General features: G+C 43.9%; 1 protein-coding gene and 1 long non-coding RNA gene across 10 annotated transcripts in view; one reads left to right on the top strand and one right to left on the bottom strand.

The window, feature by feature from the left end:
- Nucleotides 1-14,519, bottom strand: part of CXXC4 (CXXC finger protein 4) — a 102,294-nt gene that overhangs the window by 5,961 nt on the left and 81,814 nt on the right. The window lies entirely within an intron of this gene.
- Nucleotides 1-14,519, top strand: part of LOC110356328 (uncharacterized) — a 244,019-nt gene that overhangs the window by 209,266 nt on the left and 20,234 nt on the right. For 7 of the 8 annotated variants that reach the window (XR_010472583.1, XR_010472589.1, XR_010472584.1 and 4 more), the window contains 5 exons: nucleotides 1,021-1,617; nucleotides 4,560-4,679; nucleotides 5,588-5,733; nucleotides 9,089-9,396; nucleotides 9,613-13,020. This is a non-coding gene — a long non-coding RNA (uncharacterized LOC110356328). Of the gene's footprint in view, nucleotides 1-1,020; nucleotides 1,618-4,559; nucleotides 4,680-5,587; nucleotides 5,734-9,085; nucleotides 9,397-9,612; nucleotides 13,021-14,519 lie in introns of all 8 variants that reach the window. The other variant, XR_010472585.1, reaches the window with a different exon arrangement.

Genomic DNA, 14,519 nt, shown 5'->3' with positions numbered 1-14,519 from the left:
ACAAACAAAAGAGAAAACCAAACTCAAATCAGCAACAGCAGTACAGAAACAGAGAGGCTTTCTTATAAAGCGCTATTCAAAGGCCCTCTAGTTGAATTTGCAGGGGTGTGCTTCCTCTGCAGGATTCGCCGCACCCCCCAGCAGCCTTCAAGGTTGGTAAAGCAGTTTTCCAGCAGGAGCAGCGTGGCTCTGCCTGCGCCGACCTGCCGGCTCCCCATCAGCACGCTGCCTTCACTGATGAAGCATCTAAACAGGGAGCTAAGGTGGATTTTAAAGAGAGGAAAATAGCCTCGGTTGGAGGATGAAGGCTGATAAAAAAATCCACAGGCAAAGCCCTGTGGGGAGCTGTTGATTTTGCTTCATTTACCTCATTGTACAGGTGACATCAGTTAATGCCTTAAAATGGCTAATGTGTCATTAAAGGAAAATGGGATCCAAATGAAGGATGCTGGATGCAGGAAGGAGCCCTTTACATTCCCAGCCGTAAATTCTGGGTTTGTGAATGAGCCGCAGCCACCAGGTACTTTGGATGAAAAGCCTAGCTAATAACTGGAGAAAATGTCATGGCACAAAACTCTCCGAGCACTTGGCCCGGAGGCTGTGTGTCCATTAGAGGAGATCAGAAAGTCAAAACAGACACTGTGTAATTTCTCTGTACTTGCATTAACCATATCCCCAACACTCGCAGTGTGATTCACTTTAGTATAATAAAACACTTTATTCCACCCCATCACAGCTAAGTGTCCTCATCAGATGGAGTATCGCAGTGGCTAAAATTCACTTTTCCATTAAGGAGATCGTGTGTCTTGCTAAGACATTAGTCTATAGCTCCAGCAGTGTTTTGATTATTTTTGAGGGTATACCTTGCTGATAAACATCCCCAGAGGAACTTTTAATTTAGTAAAAAACAAAAAATATTTTCATTTCTACCATTTGGCAAATTCCTTGGTCAAATATTTTGTCTAAATTGCAATCTGTTAATCTAGTTGTTTCACTGAATGGCAAATCATTCCTTTCTAGGTACCAGAAATGCTTTCCTTGTGATGTTTTATTGAATTAACTCTTTGGAACCACTAAAATCAACAGAGCTGACAAAGTGTGGGGCTTTGCTTCTTGACCTGGAGCGACTGCCTGAAGGCTGGGCAAGGGTTGAACTGGACTCTTCTGAGAGGTGCAGCTGGATAGAAGAAGAGGCAAGAGATGCAAGTTGACGTGCAGGAAATTCAGATTAGATATTAGCACAAAAATTTCTTCACAAGAAGGGTAGTCAAAACGCTGGAGCTTGAGCCCACAGAGGCTGTGGTCTCCTTCCTCAGCAATATTATAACCCCATTTGGACAAGGCTCTGCGCAACGTGATGTAATTGGCGCTGCTTCTTGCAGGGGTTGCCCTATATGACCCCTGAGGTCCCTCCCAGCCTAAATTGTTCTCTCTGATTCTCTGTTCAGCCCAGAGAACAAGAGAAAGCAGAAAGCAGTGTAGGCAATTTTACAAGCTCTTCATATTCACCGTACGCCCGAGCCAGCCAAGGCCAGCATGGTTCCCCAAACTTCCTACGCTGATAGAATCATAAGAGCCTCTACCCAAGTGCATATGGTGCTGCTGGGAGGCAGCCGGGTAAGAGCATCCCTTTGCTGGGCTTGGGAGCCTGGGGGGGCTGAGGGGTTTTTAAGCATTTGTTGTACATGTGGGCATTGTCACGTGCCCTGTGAAGCATCGTATGTGATGTCTTTCTGGGGTGGTGCTGAGGGCTCTCTGGCTGCAAAGTCCTGAAGTGAGCACCACAGAGCCAAATTGTGCTCTCAGATCTGCTGCAACTACTCTGAGGTTTGACTGGATTGGTATAGTCGAGACCACGATTAATAATGGAGATTTCTGCAGTTCATTTAACTGTTAGAAATTTCTGCTTGCCTTTTAATCCTTGAAGGAAATTTAACTCCTTGCTGACATATTTACATATTGGAGTTTACACAGGGTGTTTCAAAAAGATGGATCCAACATGTTAAAATTACACAAAAGATTATAAATTGTTTAATCAGTTATCAAGTTTTAGTAACCTTTTTATAAATGCTCTATGTTCCCTCCATCTGCTGTACGGACTGTAAGAGTTTCATTCATAGTTGCTGAGATATAGCAATTTTGAATTGGGTCCATCTTTTTAAAACACCCTGTATATATCAGTAAAAGCATTAAAACAAAATACAGATGCCTGTTAATGTTACATTATAATACCAATGATAAGCAAGAGCTTACCACCTTAAACCCTGCTGAAACTTAAATACCGGGTTGTTATTATGGCGTGTTTACTCTCACTTCTAGCTGCATTTTACTGTTTGGCTTCCTAAATCTTGGCAGGGAAAGGACAGCTTAGCTCCCTCGAAGACTGTGCTGCTCTGAGATGATGACTGTTGCTGTGGGGGAAGGGGTTGTGCTCTATGCAACATGATTTGTAGGACCCTCTATAAATCATTTACCAGCATGCCTTCACTGCAAGCCACAGGCTTACAATTTGTGGGGCTTTAAGAAATGGAAGCAATAACAACACGTAAAGGACTAAAAAAATGAACGAAGAGACGGACATCTCTAAAACCCTCGCCTGGAAACCCGAAAGCGTTTATTTAAGTCACAAGGACAAGCACTGAAAGCATTTTAATGGGCGAGTGCCATACTGCGCTGCCACCACGTGCTGTACAAATAGCTGCTCCGTGGCTCCAGCTGGGGAGGGGGGCTTGGCCAACCCCCCGAGAGCAGGGCAGCCGTGACCCTCGTGTCTCCCGCTCGAAGTCCTTAATAAATCACCCTGCCATGCTCATAAAGTGGAGTTGAGCAGCAAAGCAAAGGCCTGAGCATGCAAACCGATTGGAAAATCAAGGGATATTAAAAGGAGAGGGCAATACTTTCCATTTCTGTCACACAGCAACACCCGTGTGTGGTTGCAGACAACACTAGAGCCATTCTGGGGACCTAACATGGAGGCATTACATTCTTCTTGCTGCTGAAGGAGATTCCTGGCATCATTCTTATGCCAAATGGAAGTGCTGATACAGATTTTAAGTGATAATTAGTGTCAGTCAGCATTATTATAAATAGAAAACCTGTCTCAAAAAATATTTCTCTTTTTGACAATGGATTTGGTGATACAGCAATCCTCTTCCCATCGTCAGGTGCTTCACTTAGCACTGTACAGCATGGTAGTTAAATAATAAGCACTCCACAATATCAGTAAAGACTGCATTAAATGGATGAAGAACTGAGATACTTTTGAGTGGGATTTGAATGGAGATGCTTCCACTGCAGGTCAGAAATGACCAAGACATTGAAAACGTTTTCCACCCAAGACTCTTCATGAAATCCAAAAGATGTGGCAGGTAGCAACAGGTCTGTCACAGGGATGGGGCCCAGAGCACCAAATGCACCGATGGAGGAGAGGAATTCATTTTTTCACGTTTTATGGCCTTAAGGAGGCAGGCCAGGGGGATGCATTTTATGGTCTTCCATGGACCACAGTTGCTTCCTGGGGAAAAGCTGTTGTGGAGCTGGCACAGGAGGCACTAGAGCAGCATCCTACGTTAGGTGTTAGCCAGCCCTCTAAAAGTATCCCAGGCAAACTAAATCATGTGGAAGGCAGTGCAACATTTGGTAAAGCAAGATCACTCAAATTGCATCTATCTGCAGGCAGGTGGAAAGGGAATGGATGTGGATTGGAAGCTACTCCTGGAAATGGGCAGCAGGGTAACCCCACAATAACAACAAAGGATTTAAGGTCGTAGTGGACAAGCAACCAGGATAGAGGTTGCCAGGGCAAAGCCACAGTAAAACGAGGTATAATAATCCCTGTATACAAAGAGAGGAATGTGAGCAGATTCAGGTACAGGCTTTTTAGGTTATAGTCTAGAAGAGGCCAGCTCCTTACAGTGCACTCAGCTCCAGAGTCCATCTTTTTTAATAAGGGTGTAACTAAATTGGTGACTGCACAGAAAAAAAAGCCACACCAAGTGCCACAAAAATGGTTTAAGAGCTGAAGTATTTTAGAGTGAGAAACATAGAGCACAATCTACTTAGCTTATCAGAAAGAAGAACGAGAGGTGCCTCAATTACAATGTACTTCATGAAACACTGGGAACCATGAGGTTCTTTAATGCAGGAAATACTAAGACCCAGACAAATCCGAGACAGCAGGAATGCATTTTCTAAGAAGAAGGGTTAAAAACTCTAAATGATGTATCGATGGAAGTAATGAATCCTCCATCTCTTATTGTCTTCTGATCAGGATATACAGCCTCACCAAGCAGAAATCATGTTTTCATCAAACAATGCCATTGCCATCTCTTTCATTTTCATGAAAGTCATCCTTTAGCATTTCTAATGGCTGTGACTCTATGTGGCAGTAAAGGGAAAAACAGAAGAGCCCAGAAATTATTCCCTAGAATATTCTTAAATACTCAGTAATTACAGCAAATTTTAAATAATTGAAGAAAGTAGTTTGCACAAAACCTCTGATCCACGTTCTTTAAAAGAAACTTCTGGATCACAAATTTCTTTATTTCTGTTCCTTGCAGAAACGTTGGCAGAAGCACACGAGCACTTAACAGTGCCAGCAGACCTGCAAGCCAAGAGCAGCCTGACTATATGCATGGGTGATAGCTACTCCAATCACCACCATACAGACCTTAGCCCGGGTAAGACCCAAGGAAACAGTTTCTTCTGCATTTATACCAGTGTTAATGCTACAAATGTTGTTTTCCCATGTCCAAGATACAGAAGCTGATCCTGCCTGTGGGATAAAGGATTATCTTTGCAAGAAATAATATCTAGAGATTGATCAAAGGCATCAATAGTCAGTGGATTAAATGGGAGCTGTGCATGCTGGGTCACATTAACTGGCTTCCATTTGAGTACCTGCTACTGATTTTGAAGTGCCTCAACTAAAGACACTAGAGACTGAAAATGTTGCCTAACTTCCCCCAGCTGCGCTTGATCTCCATGTCTCAGGGGAGTAAAGAAAGCAATAAAACCTAATACTGGTCAGGAACTGCAACATTCCCCTCGTGACAATGCATAGGGAACAAGCAAAGCAGAGTAGGAAGCTGTTCCCCCAGCCCACCATAAAAATGTCCATATGCGAGATCATGTTTTGCTCCATTTTCAGGGCAGTTATGGAATTTATTCCAAAGGTATACCAGGACCCACAGAGTGGTGGGTGGCAAAAACAGGGGAGAAACAATTTATAATGTAAACAGCTAGAGAAGAGACTGGGAAAATTGCTGGATCAGCAAACTAACAGTCAGGAATGCCCTGACTTGTGTTCTGCCATAGGGGATGAACATTTGGAACTTTTGAACTTCCTACTGAGATTCCTGCAGCCAGCCTGAGTTTGCTGATATGATTAAGGATTGACTGTGCCCATGTGAATTTAAACTGATTTCTCATTGCAGCATGAATCCCTCCCTCCTTGCAAGAGGAGGCACAGCAGCTGAAGTCACCTTTACAAGTTGTGCTGACGTGGGAGAAAGAGGCTTATGAGATAATGAGCAAATATTTTTTAATTAGGTGTTGAACTGATGATTTCTCCTGTTTTCTGATCCAGGTCCTGTCCGGCCAAAGAAAAAGAAGAAGGAGGAGGCGGGATGGGGAAAGACTAGGAGAGTGCCACAGTGAAGAGGATTTCTACCAAATGGCTTTGCTCCTTCTGTGAGCCCTGGTCTCCCACACCTGGGTCTCCTCCTTGCTCTGGTAGGCACGATTTTTGTTTTCCCCTGTCTACTGCATTGAGCGTTCATGTACAAATCCCATAAGCACAACTTCGGAGGCCTAGTTTCCAAAGGAGGAGTAAGCCAGGTGAACCATGAATTCACTCTGTAGGTGCCAGGGGCTGTTTTCTGACTGGTTTTCTTTTATTGTTACCCTCTTAAAACCCTCAAATACCATTGATGATTTAGTAAAGTGCCTCGAATCTGCAAGCGACATCATTTGCTTGACTATCAGCATTCCCCATCAATAATGAAACTAAAAACATAGCATAATAGACAACAAGGGTAGAGCAGCTGGCAGTGCTGCAGAAATCTGGCACTCTTGCTGCTGAGTTTATTAGACATTTTATAGTCCTGGGAACTAAAGATAATGGATCCTGTTCCCATATGCTGCATCAACAAGAGCTGGGACTCCACCGTGCCATTGATCTATGAGGCAGCAGTGAATACGACCCAGACACAAATACTAAAATGAATCAATCCTAAGCTGTTAAAGAGACACCATGAAGCACTTTCCAGTTTCAGTTCTTGCTTTCTAATCTCCATGCCATGAAATACTCTCCCAAGGGCTCTTAAATACAAGTTTGCCGCAGACTTTGGGATCAGGTTGAGAGGAATTGCCCCTGCGGATCAGAGAACGGAGATGAAATTTAGAGCCCATTACCCTCAGTAGGCACATGTGAGCTCCAGCCATTCCTTATGCAGCAAAAACCTTTTTGAGGTTACTTTTGATTTTTAAAAAGTGCCGTGTGATTATGTTCATACAGGTTTCTAAAGTGATGTCCACTGTAGGGTTCATAAAATTATTCTCCTCGGACAAGTGGAAAACAAACTTTGATTTGGTTCAAAGTACAGAAAACTGTAAGTATCTGCAGCCCAGAGAGTAACTTAAACCTATTTAAAGAAATAGGCTTCAGTCTGAGCTTGACAGTGAATACTACTCAGGTGCTAACGTTCACTACTTCAGAAACTATGATATCTTCCGATTTTAACATGTGAAGGTACCATGCTTGCTGCAATCTCAAATCAATTTCTATTGAATCTACATCAATGTGCTGTATTTTAGCCATTTAAAATACATCACACTCAATACCAACAAATCGTTTTAAAGCAAACATGCAAGGAAATGAAAAAAGTTTAAAAAATAGCAGCCTCTAAACTGGCACCTACAAACATCAAACTAAAACAAGAGAAAAATGCCAGGATATAAAATCAGTTTTCAAAGCAAGGAGAGACTGCCTAGCTAAGTACACAAAATGAAAGTTTGGCCAAGATGTTATCAGATGAAATAGTTTAGAGAGTCCCCACTCAAATGCAGAGTTATAGAAAGCAAAGACAATCAGCTCACTCCTGATTACGAATGCCAAGTGGATCTGATGATGGCCTCAGGAGCTTTGGTGACTCCATATGCCCAAAATCTCTGCAAAATCACATCAAGTGGCATTTGGTATTTAACCTTGCTGTGCCCTTACAGCAAGAAATAATGCCACTTGGGTGCAAGGACTCTGCAAAATAGTGACAGGTTTTAGGTAATTAATATCAAGTAAATAACTCAAAAAGCTGGATAGAGAACTGAAAAAAGAGATGCATTCATTAGTGTAAGTCACAGATGAAAAATCCCCAGTGGTAAATTACTTCCTCCTATGTGTGTCTGGATGGACAGGCAAATAATGGGAGTCTTAGATTTGTGGAGCATCTCTCACCTGGGAGAAGACTCAGTTGCTTTGCACCTTGAATCATTCTGGTCATTTGGAGAGTGAAAGGCAACAGCTGTTTAACAACACACCCAAGTTTTTACAGCCTGAGGTAGAAGCAATGTAATTATTTTTAGAGGATTTATACTGCTAATGTTAGCGTGTGGCTTTATGAGATGAGTTGCTCAATGACTCTATGAAATCCAGGTGTAGCTTGCAGGAATAAAGCAGAAAAACACCCCTCTACCCACCTGTGTAGACTTGCTGGGTACAGGGAAGGACTTAACGCTTTGCGTGATTCATTACTCACGTGGCAGATATTTTATTGATGCTAATCAAGAAAAGTACATTTTAGTTTTCAATTCTAAAAGCTTATTATGAAAGCAGACTGTTAGGGTGCTCCTTGGTATGTATACTTAGCTGTTTGAACTGTTGACTCAAAAGAATACAAGTAAAAACTAATTTAGGTGCAAGAGAATAATACAAAGATTGGTTTTGATAAAATTCTGTTGCCCCTAAAATAAATCATCTGAAGACTCCGGTATAAGATGATGATTTCATGAAAGTGTTCAAGTTAGCAGACTTCTGATTGAAGTCTCTAACAGGGTCAAGACTGTGATTGACATATGCAATACCTTACATAGAGTGCTCAAAGGGTTCTTGTCAATGTTAAAAAGAGCCCCAAATGATTTTGTTACACTTTTACTAGGCTCCCTCCATGGCTTATTTAAAATTCCTTCTTTAAAATATTTTTCTAGAAGAGCTTTCTTTTCAAACAATAATTTTAAACACAGCAATTAGCTGAACACATGAAGCCCCAAATACTGCTCCCATGCCGTAACTGTACCGTGCCCCCAAAGATGTAGATGCAGTCATAAAAACATGCCCTAACTATAGGCTGATCACGTCACACCAGAAAAGCCTCATCTGCCGAAGAGGGAGGTGAGCATTGCCCCGCGTAGCTTAGTGTCTGAGGCAAAGAGCGTCAGATGAGCAGAGTTTTAGCCCCAACTCTGCGACTCGCCACGTGGCCAACAACCAGCTGAGCTGACCATTCAGTGCTTCTGGCTGCTGGGATGCAAGGGACTGGGGTTCGCACATGAACGATGCCCGTGGCAGGGGGTGCAAGGTGCAGAGACAGGAGTCAGCTGCGGCCCAGAAATGGAAAACTGGAGAAAAATCATAACACGCTGGGAACCACAGTAACGCTTGTGTTCAAATACTGCTAAAACAAAAAGCTTCATGAAGCCCAGAGAAGAGATCCTCTTTGGATCCTGCAAAACAAACATTTCTCAAAGATTTGAGAAATTTGCATGGAATTGTTTTCCTGCTGGGTTTTCCTTTGCCCCTCACTCTGTGAGGAGAGGAGAGGGGGAGTCAATGGGCCACGCATCCATGCAATCGTGGCTCTTGCAGCCCCATTGCGCAGCTCTCCTGCCTTCACCCTGGTTCAGCCTTTCTTCATTAAGTGAATGATTTAATCTCAACAATTCACTAGCTCAGCGACTCCTAACAGCAAAACGAGCTCCCAGTCCCTCCCTGCTGGTACCTGCTGCCTCAAAGGCAAAGCAATAAAACACAGCCTTGCTGGATTGTTGTCCCCATTTACCCAGGCAGGTTTAACCTCTCTTCTCTGCTCAGCAGGTCTTCCCGGCTGCCGAAACCTCTCACCAGCCCTGCTGCTGGCTGAGCAGGCGGCTCGGTGCGCGGGACCAAGCCAGACACCTGCCCTGTCACCTGCTCCTGCCAGAAAAGTGTGCTGCACCCCAGGAGCCTGGAGACGGTGTTCAGCCCTGCACAGACGCCTGCCAACCCCTGCACAGCCCCAGGAGGGCAAAGGGTGACAGGAGACTCTGTTAACAAGAGGCAGGACACCACAGAGGGGAGGGTGGATGGATCCTGGCCACGGAGGCAATGGAGCTGCCAGACCAGGCTGCACCACAACAGCGCAGGTTAGTCCACACCCATCCTACCGTAATCCCCATGCTGAACTGTGCAAGCCCTGAATTAGGCCTAGAAAATAATTAAACATCATCTACTTTAACAGCCACTAGCAGGAAAATAAATAAGACATCCCAACAGAGGCAGATAGAGTAATTTCACGTTTACGCTTTCAAGGGAAAAGGGAATTTGAAACAAACAAAACATCTTTCTTTTTTTTCCTGCAGAAACTCAACTGCCTGTCAAAGCAGGACCGTAGCGACATTGAGGGCTCTGCACAAAACTCTTCTGTTTGCTTCTGCATTTGATTAGCTGCCTGTGTTGTGTGTTTTAATTTCCTGCCATTGAAGCACGTTGCTGTCATGGTGATAGATGCTATAGAAATGAGTAAAATAAATAAATAAAAGTTCAGAACACTTTTGACCAAGTCTGCGCTAATTAGCGCATAAGACAAACAGACAAATGTTTTCTGGGATTTGTGTCAACCGTATCCAGATTCCTCCCCTGCTTCTCAGATATCCGCGAAGCCCTTTCTAGAAATGGAAATAAAGAAAGGCAGCAGATGGTGCTGGGAATACTCTGAGTAAGATGTCTCTATTCAGAGCCAGATATTAGTAGCAAACCATCCAGTTAACAGGCACTGTGAAGCAGCGAATATTTAATGTGATGGTAGTAGAAAAGCGAGGAAGGTGATAATGCAAAATGACGGGTGAAAGGCTAACCAGAAAACACTCAGAGGTGGTTTGGATGAAGCTGCTCCACCTGTGATGGGAAAAGCTGATCTAGCAGGAATAGATGGAAGTGGGAGGAGAAAGAGAAGGGGGCTATCCGTCACTCTGGACATGGGAGGACAGAGATTAATCTTGTTAACATAGTTTATAACACCAAAACAAATGGTGCAGTCGCATTCTTCTCTACTTCTGGACTTTTTTTGAGAAAACAAAATAGCAATAATCATAATTAGCACAGGGTTCAACCAAAAGCATCATAAGAGTTTTAAAGGCATAAAACAAAGACTGCCTGTACTTTCCAAGTGAGGAAAGGACTTCTCTGATTGACAGCAGGAAATACATAAAAATAACTCCTTTCCAAAACCAAAGAGGAGTTATTATTATTTGCAGAGCTTCTACCACAAGCCATCATCATCCCCTCCAGACTAGCTTTCCTGTAGAGATTCAAAGGTACAACACATATCCTCAAGCCATGTAATATTGCTGCTATTGCACTGTCAATGCAGTTCTGATCAAATTTTCTTTGATCAGAAAATTAATCTTAGCTGGAAATGGAAAATACAGGGGTATTTACTGGACACAGTCAATATTAAGTTATCAGATGTTTAGTAATTTTTTTCCAGGGTACCATGATTTCTCAGACTAAAACAATCCCAATTTAGGTTAGAAGTGTAAATTCTAATCTCAGTAATAACATCTCCTGTCATATTGCACTGTCACCTGCATATACTTTACAATGCAAATTGCCCCAAATACAGCCTGTCTTTAATCTCACACCACTAAATGGATGTCTATAGCCTGAAATCACAAGGCATTCTTGGCCTTGCACAATCTAACCTGTTAGACTTTGACCTTAATGACATAACTGTCCACCACAGTAACCGAACCTCTGCTGTTAAAAATCCTTGCTGAGAAATTATATCTTTGCAGAACAGGGAAGTTTTATCAGTGCTGCTTTTGTTACAATGTGAAAGAACTTGGTGTCGGATGCATTTTTTATTCATATGGCTGTAGTCAGTACCTACAGGGAGGTGTGCAGCAGAAACAAGGCTAACAGAGGAGCAACCAGACTGCTGAAGAGGACCAGCACAAATACAGAGCTATACAGTAAGGGCTGTAAGTAAAGAAGTACAAGGTAAGATCCCGGGATTCAAGGGACCCTGTAAAACCCAGTTGTTCAAGGATGGACCAACCATCTGGACTGGTGATCTGCTGATCAATGTGGTAATTGTGGTATTGGTGTTCCAGATCTCAAACATGTTCTGCTAAATTCACCTCTTCTTAACAGAGCATTTTGGTCTCTGCCAAAGCAGAAAAATCATCCCCCAAATCCCATCCAGTTGTCATCAGATGATTTAACAAAAGTAGCCGCGAGCTATGCAGGAACCAGCATCTCCTGTGGCCAGCTCCAGCTGGTCACCTACACCTCTTTGGCCTCAGGAGGAGTAAAGCTCCAGCCAGAGAAATCCCGTCTGCTCTCTCAGCAACCTGCAGCACCCAGGCCCAGCCGTCACTGGCTGCCAGTCACTGCCATCACCAGCCACAGACCCCGCTTTGCCCAGGGGGAGCTCAGCGCTTGCTGCATCATCATGTTTGGACATGGCATGTCTCCTCCTCACTGCAGGCACAGGAGGGCAGAGGCAGCTGTCAGGGTGGCAAGGAAATGCTGAGGAAGGTGGAAAGCGACAGCTGGAGCCTATGGAAAGCTGTGGGGAAGAGGGAGACGGCAGAGGACAAGGCCTGCAGGCTGGCACAGATTCCTGTCATTTTGTACAGAGACAGCCCTGCCTGCAGCAAGCTCAGGCTGAAAGCTGGCCACGCTCAGGAGCACCTGTGAGAACAAATTGGGCAGCTGTGGGGAAAAACACATTTTGCTGTGGATGCATTGCTATGAAAATAGCCTAACCTGCTGACTGGACAGCCTGCAAGTATCTAACTAACGCAGCAGGCTGAGCGCCAAAGGTGTCAATTTGCCATAGCACAATACACGTCCGCAGCGGCTGGCGGGGAAGGCGTACGTGAGTGGGAGAGGTTAAATCCCTCACCACATCCATAGCGAAGTTCAGGAGGAGGCAGTTTAACACTATCTAGGAGGTTACAGAGTAAGCAGTTTAGATTGCTTATGCATCTGCATTTACCAGCAGACTAAAGGTTTTGTGGTGGGAGGCAAGGAGTTCCTTCTGGTGGGTAATGGAGACTCCAGGGGTGCCACGGCCAAAGCGGCAGAGAAGCAGCTTGCTTGAGGTGGGCTCCACCACAAGGTCCATGCCAGCCCACACTGCCTGGCTGAGATGGAGGGCACGCAGGAAGCACCTTCAGAGCTGGTTGGGTGCTCCCAGTGTTGTTCAGAGCAAGTTTTGAGCTTTAGCACCCAAATTCTGCCTCAGGCCCCTGTTCAGAGCACCAGTCCTGTGCCAGGCTGAGCCCCGTGTCTGTGTCCCCTTTGATGGAGCTGGAGCAACATGGACTCTGCAGGATGGCAAACCTTTTTGTGATACCTGGACATCTTTCTTCTCACGATGTGCTAATGGCAGAGGATGGTTCTTGCAGGCTCCAATGAGACTAAATCACCCCTTTACAACTAGTGGGTAACACTGATTTTGCTGAGCTGCAAAGGAACGGGGCTGCTACCGTGCTGTCATGTGAACACCGCTCTGCAAACTCAACTTCTGAGTGTCCTGATATGCATTTCCTTCTGGTTTTAGGGAGTTTTCTTCAAGGCCACATATATCACCAGTCCTGTAAATGATTGCAGTGGCACCAGCTCCTGTCCTTGACTGTGCTTCTTTGTCAAGCGTGGCAGCGATAGCAATCACTCCGATGTTTTGCAAACCTGCAGATCACTATTGCCAATCTTGGTATAAACAAGAACTAATTAATCTTCACCACATCTCTGTGAAGAAGGTAAGTATTATCATTTATTATCTTTCCTGTTTTACAAACATGAACTGAGATGGCAAAACAAAAAAATGATTTGCTGAGGGCCTGGCAAGATAAAGATGTTGAGGGCAGCAAATACAGTTCTGCTCAGTGGAAGAATGCACACGGTGAGATTCTGAGGCTTTACCTTAATGCAGATAATTAAGACTAGCCATCCTAATAAATGGGTAGCTGTTCTGTGAAATGGGGGGTTTTCTGCTCTGAGAATAAGTAGAACAGCAGCCAGAATATTTTGCTAATTTGGTTGCAAAGGAAATATGAAGATGAAGGGCCTGAATTTGGAAACAGAGCAGCAGCTGCACACATTTGGGTTTGGTTTTTAGAAAGAGCACAATTCCCATTTAGGCTTCGAAGTGGCTGCTCTGTCGAAAGGCCCACTGACATATTGAACCTCTTGACATTTTGATTTTTAATTTACCCTGAAATATTGTGAAGGGATCAGTTAAGTGCTGAACTTCATTTTTCTTTTAGTCTGCTGCAGTCAGATGGCGTAGAGCTGTATCTTTAAAATCTTGCCCCATTTGGCATGTAGTAGGGACATGGAAAATTGGCTGTCTATGAGTGCAAAGGCAAGAAAGCATGTGGAAAGCTTGCTGAAAAAGAACTGAAAATTGCCTGTTTCGCTGTAGCCTTGTCTGCTCCTTGTCTGCAGAAATAGTAGTTGTTTCCTACCTTCTTTTTCCACCTATTAGTAATTACACTGGCCGTTTTAAGAAACTAGTTATGAGTGTGGATTATTTTCATGTCTGGTCAAATGATGAATAATGATTTAGTATTCCTGTGCTGCCTTCTTGCAAAGCACTTTAAACTGATTTGAGTACATGAGTCTGATCTTTTCAAAAATCTTAACTGAGCAAGAAGTAGCTGAAATTATCCACAAAAAAAAAGCCCTCAGGTGGCATGTCATTTCTTAGCTGTGTGAGGTGAGAAGGGGAAAGCAAAGGCAGCAGTATAACCAAGGGAAAAATTTCTTGGGAACGAGCTCAAGATGCATCCAAAGGGAAATTCCTTAAGGCCGCCAAGCAGGTAAACAATGAGCATTAAACTGTGCTGCAGCATTTCTGCTCATCGTATTTTTTTCCTTCCTCTCTTATGGGGAACCTTCAGACAGTGCGGTGCCCTGAATTTATTAGTTCTTTATTTGATTTCATAAATGCCTTCTCCATATTTTTTTCTCTAAATTCTGGGCACCAGTTGCTAGCATCCTAAAGTTTTCTACTATTGAACAACATGAAGACTAGTCTGAGAATGTCATCTCTCTTCTGGGTGTGCAGAGCACCCAGACAACCAGCTCAAAGACAGACGTAAGCATTAGGGAAGCAGGAATAAAAGCAGGAGTAAAAGTGAAGCCCTCCTCCTGCTTCTATACTGGCCACAGAGAATGACCCAAGTAAAGAAATTACTCCAGTGCCTGAAATCAAGAGACGTCAGCATTGCAAGTCAGGGCACCGTCTGTGACGGGC

The sequence above is a fragment of the Columba livia genome, chromosome 4 (assembly GCF_036013475.1).
Source record: "Columba livia isolate bColLiv1 breed racing homer chromosome 4, bColLiv1.pat.W.v2, whole genome shotgun sequence".
Classification (NCBI taxonomy): domain Eukaryota; kingdom Metazoa; phylum Chordata; class Aves; order Columbiformes; family Columbidae; genus Columba; species Columba livia.
This window is presented reverse-complemented; position numbering and strand designations above follow the sequence as displayed.